We start from the raw sequence: 19,042 nt of genomic DNA, 5'->3' as shown, positions 1-19,042 counted from the left end.
TTTTATTTATTATTTTTAATGTAGTAAAAAATGTTTGCTTTCGTTTATGTGTTTCTTGTTGCAAAACAGAGATTACTTAATATTCAGCTTACACAAACCATTTAATTAGCTGAACCCTTGTCTAGAGAGCACAGTTGTAGGACTAGCCCCATGTCACAAAACAACCCACAATTGAGTTTACACATCAACACTTTAGTTATTTGCTGGACGTTTTTTTCACAGAATTTCACTCAGCTCTCAACTGTATTTTTTCCTTCACAGTTTTTCCTTTATTCCCTAAAAGAAACCCATAGAAATGGGTGAAAACCCAAGCTCCAAGCTTTTCACCCACTGTCAGCAGCACATCACACATCCCCTTGTCATTTTAAAGCCATTTGATGTATGACAAATCAAATTTGACAAACTGCCAACAGTTGTTTTGCATCTTTGCAACATTTTTCACAGCAGCCACCCTTACTTGGGGGGACACATGTGAAATCAACTCTGTACTTAATACAGTATAATGGCATAGGGAACACCCATAAGAGCTCAGTATGCTCAGTATATACTATAGAAGAAGGGAGAGAACAGAGCAAAAAATTTACATACTCATGTTTCGCAATACGCCGTGTGACATGCAAAAATGTTACTTCGAGTAAGGGATTCGAATGGGGATCCGGGTTGGGATCAGGATTAGGGTATTGCTCAGCGCATGCACATTTTAATGCTCTTTGATTAAAGACAATGATGTCGAAGTTTGGAAACTCATTTGGGCCCCAGGAATTCCGGGTCTCACGTCCGAGCTCCGACCGAAAACTAAACGAAAATTGCGGCAAACTTCGCTCACACTCACGGGGGAAATAAAAAGCGTTTCCCTAGCCCGGTTTAATTTCAGGGCTTAGTCGAGTATGCACTTCGTTTCATATATATTTTGAATAAAAAGTCATGCGAAGTGTGCACTCCATCTGACAGTCAAACCGAAGACGGAAGCGGAAAAGGAGCTGTAGAAGGAGACTGGTAGAGTCGGGGAAGCCGGAGAAAAGGAACGTGAGCTCAATCAAGCGCCTCTAAGAGTCCGACAAGGGAAATTTACAAGTCACACACGAGCGTACAAAAATATAGCATTCGAAAAATGGCAAAAGGCGAGGAATTCGGGCTGGCTGGGGTTTCCCGTCCTCATCTTTTTCTTTTGGCCAACGGGGAATGCATTTTCGGCGAATCGGAATGGAAATGGCGGTGGCAAACGGTGAAGCTATCTGCAGTCGCAGTCTTGTCTCAACTGCATTTCGCATAAAAAATTAAAAGTCGCCAGCGTAGGAAATAAGAAATATGCAATCTGCTCGATTTGTGCATGATTTCTCATTGTTGGTAGTGAAATGCAGAGAGAGAGAGAAATTCGGAGTGATAGTCATCTAAAAATTTGTTAATATTACTTTATGCAAATGTAAGAATGATAAGTGCAATGCCATTAAAAAACTTGAATTAATTCTCGGGAGCCAAAAAAAAAATGTTTTCGAAAAAAATTTGATAAATATAAATTTTATATTATAATGTAATCTTGTTATATCAAATTTGAATACTAAAATATGTTTATTTGCAGTAAAAAATTTAATTTTGGTATTTATTTGGTTTCTGATTCTTTATTCTTATGTAAAGCAGAAAGACACCAAATGATAAGTAGTCATAGGAGTATAATCAAAAATATCAAATGAATATTAGTTTCATATTTGTACTTCGATCGTATTTCGTGTGTAGTAAAACTTCTCCAATAACATTTTTGTAATAAGTATTCAAGATAAAATTTTAAGGAACAGAAAAGAAAAATGGTTCGAAATAAATAAGCCAATAATAACATTTTCGCGCACTGTAATCCCCTGGATGTCGTCCGACATATGATGAACAGATACACTAGTTTAACTGCCCCTAGTGCCACCCCCTTTTTGAATGTAGACAAACCGTTATCGATACAACGCGCGCTCCCTTCCCGAAAAAAGTGGACCCCAAGGACATGGTGTCAGTTTGGCAAGTTATTGCACTGCACACGGCCCATTCCTATTCACTTGGCTATTCCCAACTCATTTCCATGCCCATTTCCATTCCCAGTTCCACCTTTTTTCGATAGTTCCAGTTGCCCAGCGGCGTCTTTGACTTCAGAAACGCTTTTTTGATTGTTGTGCTGCGATGTTCGGCAGCCGTTTGACTTTATGCATGAATGACTTTGAGTGGAACTCGGACTTTATGTGGCTGGAAGGCATTGGCTTGGCTTGGTTTCGTGACGGACCTCGAGATTCCCGGGGTCGCAGTCTCCCAGACTGTCCCCTGCTGTTCGGAAAACTATGTACTACCTGTGCTTTGTACATTTTATATTACGACAAAGTTGTCCAGCGACGGGATTCCAGACGCATGTTTCAACTTTGATCGCTGTCGTCATGTTAATGCCAAGTTTGGCTACCTAAAATCGAGTTATCTGCGTCTGTCTGCGTGTGCATCTGGGCTGACGTGCTACAGTCAATCTTCTATGGATCCAACCATTGTCCTTTAGTTATAAGAACAGGCAATAAATCCGAATTACCTATAATTACATCAAATCAAAATCATTCAAAATGAAAGATTGATTTTCTGATATGTGAAAAACTAATAAAAATTTAATATTACAAAATCAAATGTAATATGACCACAGTTCGCTTCAATTCAAAATTATAACTTTTATTGACTCATTAATTCTTTGGTGGAGGAATTAAAATAAATCCACAATGACTTAAATATATGTATGAATGAAATCTATACTTTACTTTTTGTGGAATCCAATTTAAAGTTTGAAAGTCTCTCTGTTATTTTATGGATTTGAACATATTGAATCTCGTAATTACAACTCTTTAATAGGCTTAACATTTGAATAATTTTGTTGTCAGGAACTTCGAGTTTCAGAAGTTGCACTGTACTTGAAGTTAGTCGAAAGTTGAGAGTGCTGGGGTACGCTCTGGCAAGTAAATTAGTAATCAATATGAGGAGATTGAAGAAACTCCGTTCGGAACCTCTGAGGAAGCTCGTCCTCCCGGATGCAACGCTAATCCCATTAGCTGCACATGCTCTACCAGCACTTTACTCCCGACACGCACTTGACGTGGCTTTAATAAGCTACCAGGCAGAGGGACAGACCCAAAAAGAACCCACTGACTGCCGAGGCACTCGAGTTTAATCAAAAAACTTGCCGAGTCTGTTGATGGAATGCTACAGGAGCGGCCCACATCTACGAGGAGCCATCTTTCAGCATCTTGTGGCACACATAAAGCACTTTGTATGCATGTCGGGCGCCCTTGCCCCGCCCTGTTTCCCTGGTCTTAGCTGCCGTCCTGGCTCGTCCTGTGTGTTATGAATATAAATTTATTTCCTACGTCACAACACAAACACCCGACACTGGCAAAGAATCAAGTGGGCGGGAAGACGCCGGACTTAGACATTTCACACATCGCGCATAATAATAATAATAAACGATAACGAAATTTACTTCCTAGAAAACCGCGAACACGAAGATGGAGCGGATACGGTTGCGGATGCGGATGCGGATACGGATACGGATGTGGGTGCCACAAAGCGCATCCTTCCCCATTTTGGGGCAAGGACTCTCGTTATGAAATTTTATGCCACCCAACTAGAGGAATAGGATTACTAGGAAAGCGCACTCCTCGGTCATGGGTTTTAATTTCGCTAATGCAAAGAAAGTCGAAGAGGTTTCTCTTTTTTGGGGTTTACAAGCGCTCTGTAAGTTTTTTTTGTCAAAACCCATTGTTAAAGATAATCTTAAGTGCCTGAGCAGACTTTATTCATAGTTCTTGTATAAAATGAAGAACCGGATATGCTCTATTTACAGACATTCCGTAATAAAAATAATTAAACATTATGTAGAAAAAGAAATATTAAGGGTGGTTTTCTCAATGTCACGTTAGGCTCCTAGTTTGTTATCTGTCAGATAAACTTTACATGAACTTAAATTGTTATTGTAAAATGTGGTCTGATGAACCATATTAAGATATAACTTTTGTGGTCAGTTTTGTTTTGTAGACCGACAATTTAACTTAAACATAACCTCTAGTTAAAAGTTTCCTTGTATTAAGACTAACATAATATTAAGATACTGGATGCTTTCGAAAATGCAAATTAACACGATGAAAAAAGTTAACATGACATTGAGAAATCAGGCTTAAACAGAATCTTAGCACCAGAAATCTTGTGAAGTTTTCGTGAAATATATTTCAGAAGGCAAATAAGCAAAGTTTGCCAGCAAATATGATTATGATCTAATAGTTCAATCCACTTCTAAGCGCCCTAACATGCTGCTTTAAGACCCCTTATCTGGCATTCAGCAAAAGTCAGGGGCCACATGTGCTGGCAATTTCTCTAATACCCGTGATATAAGTTTTCATTATGCGTCTGGAAGTTAAAGAAGCCGGCGTGTGATGTGTGTGGGCTCCTTCGAACACCGTATGCCGTCCTTTGAGGAGCCACATTACGAGCGAGATGATGACGTTGACAGACCTACGCAGACACCACCCAAGAAATGGCTTAAAGATTCGCATTTTTCCCCGATTCGGGGACCCGGTATGCGGAAGCGTCGGCGAAATCGCAAGAAACTCATCTAGAAAATTGTCAAAGTGACAGCTGTGCGAAAGTATTGTGACATGTGTTTAAATGAGCTGCATTTGCCGGGGCGCACAAGCAGGGATACAGCTTAGATACTTGTAAATCCTTAAAGCCACTGCGGAGTCAACTTAATTTCATTTTGCATGAACTTTTTGAATGCCAAATGCAAACATTTGTGAAGCCTGACAGACGTTTAGCAAACAAACGAACAAACAAGGGAACATACAAACACAAATGAGTGGGGGATTGGGAGGGGGATGGGGATGAGTGGGCGGTTGGATGGACGAGGTCCTGTGGAGCTTGCATAATTTAAACGTTGCCTGCACAAAGTTAACTATTTTTGTGGCGTGCCAATGGATTTTCCGGCCCTTCAGCCGCACCGCCCCCCATCCAAGCCCACCCACTTTTCCGTTGAGTTGGCGCCAATTTAAACAAGTTGGCAGGCCTAGTTGGCCAAACGAATTTTCCAGGCTTTTCCCGTTCCGCTTTTCTGGTTATAGTCCAGCATGATCTCTTTCCCTGTTGTGCTTTTGTTGCAAAACTATCCGCCGCCAACTAAATTATCTGCATTGTTTGCATTTGTCCTTTGTTGCTATTGGTGTTGCCGTTGCTGTTGCTTTTCGGTTGCTTTGCCGCTGCTGTTCTCGTCCTGGCTCGCCGAAGGTCCTTGCTCTGCGAAATTCATTTAGTGTGTGGCGGCATAAATTTCATGGCTAAAATATGTTTCCCGTTTGGCTTTTAGTCCATCCCCACTCTTTGTGCACTTGTTCATGGCCCTTGCCTAACTAGTTTATTTAAATTTTTCGTTTTTTGGCCTGCCAGTGGAGGCAATGAAATCAATTAGGCTGAAAGGGAGCCGGAATTTAGGAGTTTTGGCTACGAAATATGAGGCTGTTGACAGGAATGTGATTTTATTAAAATTATACAAGGCAAGGATTAATGGACATGGAGTTTGAAAATTCATGAGTGACAGAATTCAACAACTTTTTATCAAAGGCAATTGACGAACATTTTTAACATGAAACAACAAAAAGATAATCCACTTTTAGTAATTAAAATATTTTAAAAGAATATCTTAAACTCTATATAATTTTTTAACGTTTTAAAAAACCACGCTTCCAGTTAATTTGATGTAATGCATACATGTTTTAGGCCGACAGATGGGCTTATCCAGTAAGTACCAATACTTACACTCAAAAAAAAATCGTTTTAAAAAACATTGATTGATTGATTAACACATTGATATCAATACGATTCTAAAACTTGGAAAATTAAGATGAATGTTCTTAACGTTTAAAAAAAAAATCGATTCACAAAGGCTTTATTTCTAAACGCAAGCTTGAGAGCAATTTCGTCTTAATTTCAAGAACGTTTTTTCTCGTTTAAGTGCTAGGACAAGTTTTTAAACTGCGACCATATTTATTTTTCTGGGTTGTTTTTCCCCTTTCTTTATCAATTATCTTTTGGCCAATTTCCCGCTCGCTGGAGCCAAAATATCCGGCAGGCCGCGCAGATAATCACCGCAAAGAGTCGCACATATGCCCAGAAGAATTTCCTCATTTGTATTTCAGCCACGCCCGCCCTTTTTCCACCGCCCCCGGCGATTTTCCTGAGGCGACGTTTAAGCGACAGCGGTGCGACACAAACAAGCAGAGCAACTGACAGTTAAATGACAGTCGGGGGTGATCAAAGGGGTTGGGTCCTCGATAAGGGGCATGCCAGACAGACTACAGGGTGCATAAAAATGTGCAACACCCACTGAGGAATTCCTCCCATTGACTGAGACTTATCCGATATACGTATGTGCTGTGGAAAATCCACTTCTCTTACGCGGATAATCATTGTCTGTCTTCAGTTGCTTGTAAAATTGCATTAGTGGAAATGTAGCAAGACTTGCGGGTGAAAGCTTTTATTGATTTTCCCCTGTGCCTAATTTAAGATTAAAACCCTTTCAGTCACGTCTTTAGTTCGGCAAAAACTTTCGCTTTACTATTTTAATTGCAATCGAGGTCTTCTATTGATTTGTTTTGAAAGTTCTTAGCAACTCCTTCTCCTCTGAACGACTGACAAATTGTTTGGCTCCCTGGTCGTGGGCACTCATTTGCATAATTTTATCCCTGAATGTCGCCTCTCATCTCAGGTCTTCGCCCCTTTTTGGGCACACAGCCAGTTCACGGACTCACCTTGAACTCAACTGCAAACATATGAAAATAAGAAGGAAAGAGTAGAGCCCCGGGGTTGGGGAACTTCCAGGGCCATTTATCAAACGATAAACCCTTTTGTCCTACTCAAACTTTAACCTTGTCCCGCTCCTTTATCCCCCTTTCCTTCAAAGTCTCCTTCTGCCGCTTATCTGACCGGCTACACTTGACGTATACGTAATTTCATGCCGCAAAATGATTAACGATTCAAGTGCCGACGCGTCTGGTCTATGACTTCGTGGCATTAAAATAGGGTGGATCATTTGTCGGCAGGGCAAAAGTCTTGCCGGTGAAAAGAGCATTGGGGCTAAGAGAGAGGTAATGCAAGAATTCAATAAAATTTAAAAAATGTTGTGCCTCTTACAGTTGGCCAACTATTTGTGGGTGATAATTATGAGGAATTTTTGGTCAAGTTGTTGGCTAAAGTTTTTAAAAGTATCTACGATAAGTAGAAACTTAAAGGGGGGGTTGACTTTGGAGTCTGTCAGATAATTGTGGTAAGTATTTATAGAGGAAAGCGACAAAGTTTTTTTATAAGAAGGTAAGGGAAGTGAACACTAAAAAAAATGGAATAGCAAAGTAAATACATAGTATTAAAATATTCCTATTACATATTCTCATATTATATATTTCTATTTATTACCAAAAATATACAATTTCAAGATTTCATTTGATCAAAGTAATTTTTACTTTATTTTTTTATTTTGACATTAAAAAACAGGAATGAATGCGAATATATGGAATAATATTTAACTGGATATAAAACCTTTGGATTACCTACGTTATTTTATTAGTATAGACTTAAATATATTCGTTGGCTCTCTACTTAAAATAAAATCAAACCCTTGTTAGGCCAAATTCTTGCCCAATGCCCCCGTTACGTTTCCCTATTTGTGGGTTACGTCGCCCTTAGGGCTAGCTTCAATCATATTCACGTTATGTGTTGTAGCCAGGTCAACTGTTCAACATGCTCGTGCTGTAAATGCAACTTAAATCTACAAAACAGCCACTTCACACACTCCCCCAAACACACTCGTATGCGCAGGCAAACACACTCGCATAAGATTTGCACTCAACCGCTAAGTAAGTTGCCCAGAAGCCATGCCACAGTCTATAAGCAGCGATACGTAAAGCCCGAGGAGAAGGAACTCTGGCTGAAATATAGTATGGCACACACATGTGTTGAAGGCGGGAATCGGGAATGGGATGTTGGATATGGGAAGTGGATAGTGGTAAGTGGGGGTTCCGGCCTGGTTTCTACTATATATGCAGCCATAAGTAGCCTGCAGGTTGTCGGCTGCAATAAGGGAGTCGGCGAGCGAACTAAACCCAAGTGGGAATGACGGAAAGAAGGATCCCAAGGATGCATTCGCAGCTCATGAGTGGGCGGGTCCTTCACCTCCCTGCCATCCTGCTGATGCCCGTTACAAATGCTCAATATTTTCCTACATTTTATTGTGTCGTCTTCGGTTTCTTCTGGGGCAAACGGAGGAATGAAATTTAAAAAACACCCAGCAAAAAACTGGCTGAACAATTTACAAGCCTGCTGGCTATCCGGGCTTAATCCTTTATGCCGCATCCTTTGGCTGGCCTCTGGCAAGGAAAAAAGTTACCAAATACTTTGGCGCATTCCGCAGTCCACCGCTGCTGGCAACACTCAAAAATGTTTGCTGGCGGCCCAATAAAATCATCAGGAAATCCGCAGCCAGACGGGCCAACACTGCTGTCTTTCAATTTCTTCCCTTTTGGATGGCAGCAAAAAATGCCTTTATCCTTGTATCTGAATTTTTTACTCTTTGTTTCTGTGCACTTGAAACATTTCGCTGGGCTTTAAAAAAATTCAGACTGCCGAAAAGGAATATGGGCAACGAGGAATGGAAACTTTACAGACGACTTTGCATTAAATTGCCCCTGGGTGCATAGCTTGAGTGTGATCTTTTGCCACAAACAAAATGGAATTACTTTCATTTCAGGTTGTGTCCGAAAAAGAAGAGATATGGCCCAGAACTTACGCTTGAAAATGCCTGTAATGCCGGTCTATTCAAGTGCCTGTCTGAGGTTCCTAATTGGCCGGGATTAGCCCTCTTGGTCAGCCAGTCTCAGTCCATCGGCCAATTAAACTCGCCATAAGGCCAATATCCCCACACAGGCCAACATTCCTGGGGGTGCAATCAAGTTGAATCCTTTTTTTCACTAAACACAGCCATAAAAAGCATTGCCAGGACTCCCCACTAGTTGAGTGTTAATGCAGGGGATTTCGAGAGGACGGAGTGCTGGGCCAAGCAAATCCTTGCCGAGTACGTGTGGCATTCTCGGCGCTCATAAAATCACAAAGTCACGTACCAAAGAACCAGGACCTCGACTAGCCCATGTCCATCATGGCAAACCCCATCCTATCCTTTTGTTTCGTAGATGTCCTGCCGTTTGCTGGGCCAATATAATCGTGCTTGCACCCTCTGTCGCCTTTTCCTGCTTTTATTATGACAAGCTGCGGTTTTTCGGTTTTTGTTTGGGAAAGCCCTTTCCTTTCCTTGGCCTTCCCCCAAATGTCCTGGAATAAGTCAGTCCTGTATGCATATGTGTGTGCGTGTGCTTATATTTAATAGTTTGCTGTTGTTTCGCATATTTATGGGGATTTTGCGGCTTCGGTTTTGGTTTGTGAAGGAGGCAGATTTGAGTTGGCTTGAGGCTAGTTATGGTGATTAATGCTTGCGAATATTTCAGACATTTGTTGCTTTTGGGAAAAGTTTTTGCTGCCCAGATTTGCGTATCCTAAGCGATATTTAATGGGTCAAAGGTTTCATATTGGTGACATATTGAAAATAATATATGAGAAGATGAAAAATGACCAAAGTTTTCAGGCTTTTATGGTAAGAATATAGAAAATATACTTATGATAGTATACGCTTAAATAAACAGATCCCCAAAAATCATAGATATACTGATAATATTGCTGCAATCGAAAAGGGAAAGATTAGATAAATTATAGCAATTCAAGGACCAGATCAATATGAATAAAAATTTTAATTTGCAAGATAATGAATTGGAAGTGTAAATTAAATATTATAATCCAATACAGCAAAGGACTTCCATGGCATTTCAGTAAGCTCTTCAAATGCCGAATTTAACTTAATTTAAAAGTAATTTATTCCTTCGCCCGTAAATATTTTCGCTGGTCATTATAGTGACCCCAGTTCCATCCTTCTTCCCTTCATAAGCCCCATTCCACTCACTGCCTCCCTTGTCAAACACTTTATGGCCACTCAAATCTCACGCCTTCATGATTATCGCATATATATTTCATGACTTTACACAAAAAATTTGTTCGGAACATTTTGAGCTTTTGTCTTTCGTGTTTGTGGTTGGTTTCCGTTGTCGGTTTTTTTTTGTTCGGGGGTCTGCCCATTGTATAATTTATGCAAATTTAAATTTCGCACTTGACGGCACTCGCGGCACTTTGCCGTTGCCTTTTTCACAGTTTTTTTGAAATCTTGTTTTATGGAACTCTTGGTCGCTGCTCATTTTACGGTACGGCTCCTTTGTCATATTCTACAATGTTTTATTTACAATGTGAGCCGATCCCACGCTACCACCTCTCATTGTCCTCATAAAATTGGGGCATATGTGGGAGCAGCTTTTGTGGCTCACACACATATTTGGGGGTAAAAACTTACCGCAATTATGGTCCTTTGGTCAGGCATTAAAGTTTCATATCCGCAACATTTTAATGAATCATTTGAAGAGGTGGAACACCTCTGGTTAACCCCTCAAAGGAAGCACCTATAATCTGGCAATCCCACTGCCAATGGGCAACTTCATTTGGCCATCTCAGACCTGATTTCACGGCTAAGCCAATTGCCCGGGTTTCCCAGCCTCCATCGACTGCATCAAGATGTCTTTCGTGTGGCCAATTAAGCGCTTATCGATTGCGGCGACTTCGCTCCACTCGCTTTCAGAAATTACAAGGATTTATGGCCCAAAGCCCCGTAGGTATGCTACACTTTTTCACTCTCTTCAGCGTCCTTATCCGACTTCAATTAAGCGCTCGAGCGACGGGGAACTCCTATTTTCGTCCGCGTCTGTGTTTAAGTTGGATGAAGATTTTTGCAAAGCGCTGACTGTGAAATTTGTTGTTCGCCGTCTAAGCCTCTCATATTCATAACTGGCTTAAGTTGGCTATAAGAAAGGGAGCTCAGAACACTCGGAAAAATTTAAGAAATTTATTTATTGGTTATCGAAAAGAAAGTGTTAATCCAACGATTATGGTTTTCCTGATATGAAATAAATCCCATTTTGTTGTCTTTTATTTTATTGAAAGAGCCAATTGTGTTCCTAGAAATTTAATAAAAAATGTATTATTATTAAGTTAAATAAAAGAGAATTACGGAAGTCAAGTTACACCTGTAAAACTTTAAAATATTCACATTAATATTCATTCTCTTGATCAAAATTCCCTACAATAAATATGTCAGAATGTATTTAATTATGTTTGTTACATATTATTAATTGTCTTATACAATTTTAATTTTTTTTTAACATTTTAAAAATACTTTAAGTTTCAAAATAACAAATAAAACAAAAAGATTTCTTCTGATTATAAGTAAAATAAAATAAAACCTTTTTTTATAAGTTTTTACAACTGTTAAAGTTTTTAAACAACATTTTAAAACAAAATTAAATTTTAATAAAAAAATAATTCTGATTCTAAACCAAATATTTAAGAAGCTTGTAAAATTCTAATAATTTAACAAAAATGTTGCTTGTTTAATTTAGATTAGAATATTCATTTATAAATTGCATATATTTATTTTCTGTTACTTTAGTACGGAAACTGTTCTTATTGTTTTACTCGACTTTGTTAGTTTAAAATTGTATCCCTTTTAAAGATGGCAATTCCCGCCAAGAGATAACAGGCAAATCGCGCAGCTTAAAGCGCTCTAAAACGGTGTATGATTTAATAATTTATTCCCGGCCAGGGCCGTCAGTTCCGCGCACAGTTCACTGGGCTGCAGGGGAGTGGAAAGGGGGGTCTAGGGCTGAGGCTGAGGCAGTGGCGGCCACGTAGAGGGGGCGACGTGAGTAAACAGAGCGCTGAAAATCATTGCAAGGATATATAAGCACAACAACGATGACTGCATTGTGGTAATGGCATTGGCAACCTTTTCCAACCCAACCCAGCCGAAAGGATCTTTGTGGCCCTACCCAGCGACTTTTGTTTGCCTTTGCCTTGGGTTGTTTTGGCCCTATCTGATGGCCATGGCAACCGTCATTTTCATTTTCATAAATTCTTAAAGCCCAGCATCCATAGTCGCTGGCACAGCATTGAAAAATTGCCAGCAAAACTGAACTTTGTGGGTGACTGAGCCCGTTCGAAGTGGCTTGACTGCCGGCAACCTTTACTTTGATTTGAACATGAAATGCACTTTCAGGGCAGTCAAGTGAGAGTTGCCATCGGTGTTCTCTCACAGGATTTGCCCCCGACCCCCGAGAATCCTGTGGGGTGGTTACACTCGGAGCTGGGACCTTGTGAGCATTGAAATGCAACCTTTCAAATACGTATGTTTGTGTGTCCTGCCTTCTAAGGCTAATGTTTACTTAAAGTGGCTTACTGCTGATGTGATTGAGCTAAGGCAATCGAAACGAGTTTAAAGATCAGCAGTTCTTGGAAATCGAGAAAAATATTCTGGATTCTATTAAGTTTCTTTTGGTTTGGTAGCGTATAAGTAGCCAATATTGTATTTTTATAAATCGGAATATCACATTCAACTACCATTATTATAATAAATGAAATATTTTGAAGTTCACATTGATACGTTACTAAGTTCTAATCGTTTACTTACTTTTAAGTTTTAATGCTGCTTTTAATCAATTCGTTGTCAAGTCTTTTGTATTTTCATAACTTAAAATAACAGAAAAGCCTTTAAAATATTGTAACTTTTAATACTTATACTAGGACTAATTGATTTTTAAAACATTCATTAGGTGGTTTTATTCACGTATCGTCTTAAATTAGGAATATTGGTTTTAAAAAAGTATAGTTTCAATTGGGTTTCCTGTTTTGCCACCGGAATTCCCACAATTTAGCCTGCAGGAATATAGGCTCTCACTTCCAACACATCCTGAATCTTTTGTGTGAACCTTTGCGAATATCTTCTCCTCAACATCCTGTTGGTCATTAGGCTGTGCAGTTTTTTCAGGCTTATCGCTGTCTGTCTCGATGCCAGCTATTCTTTTTTAATTTTTCTGCTTTTTTACATTTTTTCTGGGTACATTGCACTCAACGGAAATCTCTCTCGCACTTTCCGTGACGCTGCAATTTGAACACTTTGAAGTCCAGTCGAATTTGGACGTTCTGTGTGTTGGCCTGCGTTTTTCCCTTCTTTTTCTAATTTTTGCAGCTTTTTTCGGTCTGCCCTGTGCCGGCCCTCTGGTGCTTTGCTACCCGTTTCCTTTTGCAACTATTTCAACAAAGCGCAGTGCAGTTACTTTTATGTTTTGTACGTGCCTCCGAGGAAAGCGTCAGAGGAGACACGCCGAGGTGGCGGGAAAAGCAGGGGGAAAAGCAGGGGAAAACTGGGGAAGAATCGCCATCTATGATGATGTAGCACGTGTCAACATCAGTTGGAATGGTAACGAATGACGCTCACACACACAGTACACGGCCAACATGACCGCCTGTCATCATAAATGTCAGGCGGGTTGGGGAAACTCCGGGGTTCCGCCAGATGAAACCTACACCGACATGTTCCTGCATATCAAAGTGAGATCTGCCAAAGGCATTTTTGGGAATAGGCCATCCAATAAAATGCAATACCCCCGACGATGGATGTGCTCGCAAATACCTAAAATATTCAAAGAGTTACAGGCATATTTTCAACACTATGAGGTATAATCTTAACAAAAATATATGGTTTAGTTATTGTTAATACTTTTGGCTAATAGAATACAAATATTTTTGCTTTTATACCAGAATTAAAAATGTGATTGCCAAATTTCGCACATTTTAAATTGTAATGCGAAACAAATATACTTGCATTTTGGATATTATTCTGGTTTAATGTGAATTAAGGATTTATTTGGTATTATCGGTTTTAAATAATTATAGTTTTGTATTTTATTAATAAGAGCATTTTTGTAAACATGTAAGCATGGTAATTTGTTAAACCTGGTAACAATTAAATAACGTTTTGTGGCTATAACTTCAACCATTTTTCCCTATTTTCACTGTTCATTCCGATTTACGACCCCTTTATTTACATTCCCGAGTAGTAGTTCGATCTTCTAATGAACACTGCAAGTTTACCTTAAATTACCGTAACAATCTTCTATCATTGGCTCGATAATCAGAATGGATTTTCTGCCACTGCCGGCCCAAAGGGACTTTTGGGAGCCAAATGGAAAATGGAAATCCCTGCCACGGAGCTGCCACAAAACTGTCAGAAATTCAATGCGCGTTGCCGCGGCAAACATAATTTCAATTAATAATCAAATCAGACAAACGGGCCACGGACGAGTCTCGACCCAAGCGCCACGTGAGTCCCACAAGTGAGTCCGAGGACTCTTTAAATTGAAATTAACAAGAAGCCGGGTGCAGGGGGAATGGGAGATCCTGCACTGATAAAAAAATGGAATAGTAAATTTAAATATGCGCCTATTGAATCCAAAATTTCATATTTCATATTTAAATTGAATACAAAAAACATTATATTAAATACGAAACATATTAAATTGCCTAGTTTAATATAAAAATATTTAAATCAAAGAAGAGCATATTTAATTTAAATTTGGGTATATTTATTTTAAAAAATATTATATTTATCGTTAATATTTTCAGAATTAAAAAAATTCGTATTTAAATTAAAAATGTTTCATATTAATTTTAAGTATTCAAATTATTTTATTTTAAAGTTTTTAATATTTAAAATAAAAATGTTTGTAATAATAATATTGAAAGTGTCAATTTGAAAGGGTTCTTCAATGTTTATATCAAATAAAATCACCTCAAGAAGATATCTTTTACATTTACGGTCAAATTAGTTCATTAAAATGTTTTTTATTTGTATTATCACATTTAAATATGTTTCATATTTAAATATAAGTTTCTGCCCTGTCCGTTTTTAAGTACGGTAATATTTAAATTAAATATTTTGATTTTAAGCTGACTTCTTTTAGAAAAAGATTTATTTCATAAACTGTATACTCATCTGTTCAGACCGAACATTATACATTTTTAAAAACAAATTGATATACATGACAGAAAAATTTACATATGTATGCACATTGTACATATGTAAATGGGCAGAAAACAAACGAAGGCGCTAAGATAATTTTTGGCGGTTTTTTTTTGTTCTATGCTACACACATTCTTTCGCGTTTGCTTTGATCAATGACTCTTTTTCTTGATAACTAATCGACGCGTGTCATTGAAAAGTTGCAGCCGAAGAAGTTGGACGTGTCGGGCCTTTATAAAAGTGAAATTGGCATACAAATATAAAATTCAAATTGATCGCGCTATCAAAAAATCATGTGAAGTTTCTTTAAATAAATAAGTGTGTATTTTGGCAGCAACATTTAAAGCCAAAAAGGACATTTTTCGCGGCATGTGTTTTCTTTGAACTGTATTCGGCCATAAATATGTATGTATGTACATATGTATATATGTATGTACAATTAATTCCGCTTCTTCAACACGGCACGACGCTTGCCATTTCATAATTGCAGCCAAAGAAGTAGGACGTGTCGGAGCTTTGTTAAAGTAAAAATAGCCTAAAAATGAATATGTGCATATGTATAAAAGTTAAATTAAAATTATCAAAAATATTTTACCCGTACTACGTTTTGGTAGAATACAACAAATAAGCGCGCGCCGTTACACGCATACATATACATACATACATATGCACGTAATGGACAAACAGAAATCGAACTAAAGTGAAGTTTATATTAATTATTAAGTGGATTAATATTTTTGGTTCTTAGAAACGTATGTACAGCTACACACACATACATACATATACCATAGCGTGCGTTTACCGTTGCTTGGTCGCCAACAAAGTTGAGCGTGCCCTAGCGAACACACACATGTACATTTGCTGCAACACATCTACACACACACAGCGTTTACCGTTCCTGGCAAAGTCATAGGTAAGTAAAAAAAACGTAGAAATCAATACATTTTTAAAAGTAAGAATACGGCAAAGTAGGTTTTATAATAACTTTTTTATCTTTCATTCCTCGCAAATATACAAATTCCAGAACGAAGCGTATAAAACTGGATTACATCTTGGAGGTTCCTGTTGAAATCCAAACAAAAAGTGGAAACTGCTAGATTTTGACGAAACTTGGCTGACAAAACGGAATTAATGAGGGAGATTTCAGACTGGAATCTCGTTATCGAAAAATTAAATAAAACCCATCTTACTCGGCGTAAGGATGTGAAAACTCTCGATGGAGCTGAGTTTTTGAAAGTATGCCGGGCGCCGGAATTGGTAATTTATAATTTTAGTCAGACTACATTTAGATTTTGACTTTTAATTTATTTTTTTGTTCTCTTTTGTTGTTTTTTTCAGATTTAAATCTTTTACCAAAGCAAAGACTATTGGTAATTTAATATTTTGTTTAATCTCTTTAAAATGAAATCTATAATTTTCTTTTTTATCTTACTATTTATTTCACAGATAACTTACAAAACTAATTATTGTTTAGCTATTAAGATTGATAATACTCTACTATTGTATCTATTGGTAATATACAGATCTCTGTAAAATAATTATAAGTGTAACTGTATTATTTGTACCCTCCAGCAAGCCGTTATGAAAAATATATGTTTAAATAAAATCGAAAAAAAAAGAAAAATAAAATTTGTGTACTAATTTTTTTTAGTGTACCAAAAATATTTGAATACCTATCATATTTAATATTACTATTGGCATATTTTGAATAAATATGTCTAGTATTGAATCTTAATATGACTTATATTGAAATCTAACATTTCGGTTATTCATTTAACTATTAAAATGTTCAAATTTAATATGGTTTCAGTTTATATTAAACACGTGTACTATTTAATTCAAATTTTTAAAATTTAAAATCAAATAGTCATTGTATTAAATATAAATATGCATTGTATTTATTTTAAATATGGCTTATATTTAACTTAAATATTTAAAATATTAAAATCTATTCCGAAAATATTTAAATTTAATATGGAAAAAAAGGTTAATATGCGCATATTTAAATTTAATAAAAACCGCAATGGATGAAAATCAAAGCGAAAAATATTTGGGTTGAATATGAAATATTTGGATTTACTACGTTTTTTTTATCAGTGTGGTAACCAGGTCATTATGGATGGCGACGAGTCTGAAATTAGAATAAAACTTTGTGGGCGGAGACACGCCGGAATTGTGTTAATGAAAGCGCCACCGTCTGCATCCAAAATCTTTATTATTTTGTAATTAAGTGGCTTGTCACAAGTCTCAAAAACTTGGGCTCCCTGAACGGGGGCCCCAAGTCCTTTGGTCACTTATATATGCTGAGAAAAACAAGAAAGAGCACAAAACGACATCGACGACGATGTTGATGATAATGATGATAATTCTGGCTCAGAAAATTGTGTTGATTCAATTTGAAAGGAGTCGAATGCCTGGGCGGGCAGCTGAAAGGATAGACAAGTTGTGAACTTGAGTGGGTCTCATTCCTTCAAGAGGGTATTAGGGAGTCAGCCACAAGTCGACAGCTATTCAGCTTGTTTGCCATTCACCCAACTACTCAATCTGCCCATCCTTTCAGCAGCTGAATGAAATATGCAAAATAATTACGCTCTTGACCTAAGAATTAGGTTGAAAAGAAAGTGACTTTTTACTCGGGAATAATATTTGTGTGCTTTATAAGGGAATGTAGAAATTACTTGATATTTTTTATTTATTTCCTGTAATTAAAAATAAATTGTATGTTTTTTAAATCGTATACAATTAAAGATGAATACAAAATGAATACTAAAATCATATAAAATAAATATATTTCTTATATGTATTTTAAAATGTACTTAAAAATGTATTGCATAAAGAAAGAATTGTTATTATGGTAAAATAAAAATTCGGAGAAAGTCCCAATAAGTCAGTCTTTCCTTTAAAAGCAAAAATGAATCTTTTGGAAAATCAAAATCAATCCTAAATATAGTTTTTGTAAAAATTGTATATTATTATTATTTATATAATATATAATTACTTTTTATTATTTACTTTAAGTGAACAAAAATGTATACAATAATATAAATGCGTATACAATTAAAAGAAATAAGTGTACTACAAATTAGAATATAGGTATTATTAATTAATAAATATTATATTTTTAGAAATATATTCGAAATATTTTAGAAATAAAGTCAGTCTTTCCTTCAAAAGAAAAAAAGAATCTTTTGGAAAATCAAAATCAATCCTAACTATAGTTTTTGTAAAAATTGTATATTATTATTATTTATATAATATATATAATTTATTATTTATTATTTACTTTACAATAATATAAATGCATATAAAATTAAAAGAAATAAGTGTACTACAAATTAGAATATAGGTATTATTAAATAATATATATTACATTTTTAGAAATACTTAAAAGTTTATTGCAATCCGCAAAAACCCCAATTAAGCCAGCTTTTCCTTCAACAGAAAAAAATATGATTCTTATGGAAAATCGAAATCGATGTCAGCTTTTCCATTTCCAATACTCCCCCCTTACAGCCTACACATCCCCCCAAGAAAACCGGTAAAGCACACGCTCCATTTTATTTTCTTTCTTATCTGTAATGATAGATGCCACGCCTACACGCAGCATGCCCGCTGGGCGTGAGGGGTGTGTCCCACAGACTACAATTTACAATAAATGGAGTTAAAAGTTACAATTCAAACGATTTCCGCGGGGCTGCAGCATGCCGTTGATATTGTTGTTGCTGCTATTTTAAACGTGCGATAAGCCGACGCAATTTAATAGGAAAAATAACAATAAAATACGAGACAAGCGAGACAGGAATATTTTTAGGGGCCTGGAAGGAGAAAAGCTGCCAGCCTCTGCAAACAATCGAAAAATAAATGTCGTAGGGGGCGGTTTTTGGGTGGAGATGGGGTTGGGGATGGGGAAAATCCCCCCGAGTGACAAGGACACGAGAGAAGTGTGCCACAGTCGCCAATGTCGTCGTTGAGCATATGTAAATATTTGCA

This window comes from Drosophila subpulchrella, chromosome 2L (genome assembly GCF_014743375.2).
Source record: "Drosophila subpulchrella strain 33 F10 #4 breed RU33 chromosome 2L, RU_Dsub_v1.1 Primary Assembly, whole genome shotgun sequence".
Classification (NCBI taxonomy): domain Eukaryota; kingdom Metazoa; phylum Arthropoda; class Insecta; order Diptera; family Drosophilidae; genus Drosophila; species Drosophila subpulchrella.
This window is presented reverse-complemented; position numbering follows the sequence as displayed.